Source organism: Triticum urartu, chromosome 6A (assembly GCF_056163025.1).
Source record: "Triticum urartu cultivar PI428250 chromosome 6A, HENAU_Tu73, whole genome shotgun sequence".
Lineage (NCBI taxonomy): Eukaryota > Viridiplantae > Streptophyta > Magnoliopsida > Poales > Poaceae > Triticum > Triticum urartu.
The window spans coordinates 92,331,056-92,335,581 of record NC_141878.1 but is presented as its reverse complement, the minus strand read 5'-3'; the positions used below and the strand labels follow the sequence as shown (position 1 = coordinate 92,335,581).

The 4,526-nt window shown below is 56.5% G+C and overlaps 1 pseudogene; it reads left to right on the top strand.

The window, feature by feature from the left end:
• Positions 1–2,988: 2,988 nt before the first annotated feature.
• Positions 2,989–4,025, top strand: LOC147964162 (uncharacterized; annotated as a pseudogene).
• Positions 4,026–4,526: the final 501 nt, after the last annotated feature.

Sequence of the window (4,526 nt, the reverse complement as noted above, 5' to 3'; positions counted from 1 at the left end):
GTAGAACAGGCGCGAGGGGTTGATGCGGTGGAGCGTGTGTGAGACGGGAGAAGCGCACAAGTTCTCGACCGCCATGTACAGAAACCGCCGGCTCATCGTCTCCGGCAAAAACCTCTCCTCGATCCTCGCTGCAGATCAGAAATTTGGTCGCCGACGATTTCTATTTTTTTTTTGAGGTATTCGCCGACGATTTCTATTGAAGTAACCATCTAGGGACGATGGCCCATGGGCCGAACGAGAGCTACCGGGGGTTTTGCAGAATGCATGGCACAAGTGTGTGCGCGTCTTTACTAAAAAAAAGTGTGTGCGCGTCTTTACTCAAAAAAAAGTGTGTGTGCGTCTAAACCTAAAAAAAAGAGCGTGTGAGCATCTTGGCCTAAAAAACAAGTGTTTGGGCATTAGATCATCTTTAAAAAACCTCAAAAAATAAGATCATGTTCAAAATTTCCCCTAAAAAGTGATCATGTTAAAATCGGTAAATACAAGGTCCACGTTCCTATTTGGCAGAAGACAAATTGTGAAAATGAAAAGTAACTATGCAACACTGCAACTTCGACTATAACATAATAATGACCAAACAAAAATGAAATATGAAAATCCCCAAAAACGAAGTACGAAAAGAAACTATTTCCTTTATATTTACACATACAAATTCAAATCCCTATTTATTTTAACGTTTTTGTCTACCCTGAATATTGTTTTTTTTGCGGGGAAACCCTGAATATTGTTGATGTGCAAGGGCAAAAACTTGTAGTCGTGCACCTCTCTTTTCCAAAACAATTTCTATATATAGAAAAAAGTATATTACACACCCTAAATCTCGAGGTGGATGGGAACACATTTCAGGTTTGCGACGTTGACCAAACCCCTACCACACACACCCTCAACGAGTAGTTGCATTGCATCATTGTCGAGTCGGAACGCCGCTATTACTGCCCTGCCTACCAGAGTAAGATGTGACGGCCCACCTCCACATAAGTGTGCAAGACATGAGGAAGATGACTGTATGGTGTAGGATTTTCCCGATGGTGATGGAGGAGGCTATAAGAAGGAGCTCAGTTGGTGGCGGCTACGGTTCGCCACCTGAATCGCCTTCTCTTTTTGTTGTTTGCCCAATTTCACACTTTCCCTATTAATTGTGTAATTATAGATAAAAAAGTTAAGCATGGTACATTCCATGATATCTCCAGAGTGCATATGAAACTCAAAACCCAAGAACTCGCCGAGTTTAAAGTTTGAATTCTGAAAAAAAAACATAAATGATAAAGAAGCGCAATGTCTGTTCTGCACCAAATTCTACAATGATACATGCATGCTATGGCATGACAACATGTGTATTATCTTTTGAAAAAAAACACATTTTTGTACGCGGGGGGGGGGGGGGGGGGGGGGGGGGGGGGGGGGGGTGGGGGGGGGGGTGGGGGGTGGGTGTGGCGGATGTGGGTGGGAGTGTGAGTGCGAGAAGGGGGAGCGCTCGACCTTGTCGCCGCCACCTCTCGTTCGCGAGACAGAGCGACGAGGGTTTCCTCCTCGACCTCGTCGGGCGTGGAAGCCTCATCCGAGGAAAAGTCGTGGATAGGGCAAGGCTGCCCCGATCTCATGGGCCTCCAAATGCGACGGCAGATCGCCCGGGGATAAATTGTTCTGAGGTTTCTCGGCCCGGGTAATCGGCAGGGATCCCCCCGGGATCGTGTGAAACCAAATGAGGCCTTATGGAGAAAGAAATCCCGTTGTTCTACCTAGGCAATCTCAATCACGCCATATCTTTTCTTGCCTTTGCCTAAGGATTTCTTTGCACAATAGGTATATCTCAATTTCAGACCAAATTGCCCCCGTTGCAACACACGAATATTGAGATAGTATATCTGTAAGTAAGGCATACCAAGTGCATATCCACCAGGGTAAAAAACCATCTTGGGGCATCGTTAGGACAGTCTCAGAACGAGCTCGGCTTGATAGAGGAACGAGTAAATCAATCGATACTGATTTTCAAATTCGCAAGCCAGTGATAAAGTATAGGACTATTCTCCAACTAGAGTACACACACGGGCACCCTGTCTGTACCCAAGCCGTACCGGAGCGACCTGTGCTTGATCAAGCGATGCCATCTGCCGGCGCCGGGCTCCACCTCGACGCGGGTGATCATCGCGAACGCGCACTCGCTGACGTAGCCATGGCAGCAGCAGCGGCACATGCAGTCATCGTCGCACGCCTCCTGGCGCGTCGTCTCGAAGAACTTGGCGACGCAGAGCCGGCCGTCGCCCAGGTGCACCACGTACAAGTGCGACTCCAGGTCGTGGAATCCCTCGGGCACCGCGAAGCCGTCCCACACCTGGTCCACCGCCGGCGCTCGTCCCTTCTTGGCGGCCGCGTCCAGATCGGACGCGCAGACGTAGCCTGTTAGGGCAAATAAGCCGCGGCGACACACCGGACGCGACCAGCGCGTGTATGGGCGCGAGCTGGCCGGGTCGTGAGCGTCGGGACCGCGGGAGTGTGTGCGTGCGTGCGTGCAGGTGCAGCATGGGGCGTGTCCGTGCGTCATGTGCGTCGTGTGCGTGGGTTTAGGAGTAGCTGTTGGGCGAGTTGCGTGCGTGATCGAGGGCGTGGCCGTTGGAGTTCGCCGTGGGGCGCGGGCGTCGGAGCGCGACGCGGGCACGACCGGAGCGAGTGGAGCGCGGGCAATCAGGAGCGAGTGGAGGCGTTGGATGCGTTCCCGGTGCGCCAGCTCGGGGCTATAAAGCCACGCGAGGGCCGTTGTAACAGCTGTGTAGTGTGTGGATTGAGTTCGTGCTCTGGAAAAGTGTTCATGCACCGGAAAAACCACATCGCCGTGTCCCTGTTCTTCTTCCCTCCTTCCCTTTCTTCCTCGCTGGTTCGAGCCACGGCAACAGAGAGAGAAAGAGAGAGAGAGAGGGGAGGGCAGCTGTGAGGGACTGGCGGTTCCAACAATTGGCATCAGAGCCACGTGGAGATAAGGGCGCATTGGCGATGCCCATCGTCCCGTACGCCGGCGGAGCGGGCGGATCGCTGCCGCAGTCGGTGCCGCAGCTCACTGGCGACAACTACACGGCGTGGGCCATCAAGGTCGAGGCGAACCTCGACGCGGCCGGGCTGTGGGAGGCGGTGGTCGTGTCGGAGGACGCGTCGGCGGATGTGATCGCCAAGAAGGATAAGCCGACGAGGGCGTACTTGCTCGGCGCGCTCGCGGAAAACCTGCTCCTGCAGGTGGCCTCGAAGAAGACGGCGGCGGAGGTCTGGGCCAGCCTCAAGGCGCGTTTCGTCGGGGCCGATCAAGTCAGGGCGGCTCGGCTGGGCACGTTGCGCGGGGAGTTTGAGCTCCTGCGCATGGCGGACGCCGAGACCCTGGATGACTTCGACGGCAGGCTCGGTGGGATGGCGGCGCGTTACGCGGTGTTGGACTCGACCCTGTAGGACGCTGCCCTCGTCAAGAAGCTGCTCGACTCGGTGTCGAATCGCCTGTACTCGGCGGTGGCTGGGATCAAGCAGTTCTGTGACATCGACACAATGGTGTTCGAGGACGCGTTGGGGCGGCTGAAAGCCTTCGACGAGAGGCTGCGTCGGCGCGGGCAGGACGAAGGCAACCACGGCGGCGAGCAGCTGATGTTCACCGCGGCATAGTGGCGGGCGCGCGAGCGGCAGCGAGGCGGAGCTCGGGATGACGACGACGACAGGGCGCGCAGCGAGGCGTCGGGCTTCGGCAGCAACAGACGAGGCCGGTGCTACAAGTGCGGTGAGCGGGGTCACTTCAAGCGTGACTGCCCGTAGTGAAAGAAGGCGCCGACGGCGGAGCGGGCACTACTGGCGGACGGCGACGTCGAGGACGCTGGGCTGCTCTGAGCCGCGGCTTAGGACGCGAATGTTAAGGAAAATAAGCCGCGGCGACGCACTGGACGCGACCAGCGCGTGTATGGGCGCGAGCTGGCCGGGTCGGGCGCGTCGGGGCCGCGGGAGTGTGTGCGTGCAGGTGCAGCACGGGGCATGTCCATGCGGGTATGCGTCATGTGCGTGGGTTTAGGAGTAACTGTTGAGCGAGTTGCGTGGGTGATCGAGGGCGTGGCCGTTGGAGCTCACCGTGAGGCGTGCGCGTCGAAGCGCGACGCGGGCACGTGCGGAGCGAGCGGAGCGCGGGCGATCAGGAGCGAGTGAAGGTGTTGGGTGCGGTGCGTTCCCGGTGCGCCAGCTCGGGGCTATAAAGCCACGCGAGGGCCGTTGTAACAGCTGTGTAGTGTAGTGTGTGGATTGAGTTCGTGCTCTGAAAAGGTGTTCGTGCACGGGAAAAACCACCTTGCCGTGTCCCTATTCTTCTTCCTCTTTCCCTTTCTTCCTCGCTGGTTCAAGCCACGACAACAGAGAAAGAGAGGAGGGCAGCTGCGAGGGACTGATGGTTCCAACATAGCCGGCGTCCGAGGCCGATACGCCGAACCGGAGGCGGCTGACATACTCTGGGACGGGCACGGCGCGTCCAGGGAGCGCCCAGTCGCCGGCCTTGCTTCACCCGTCGCTAG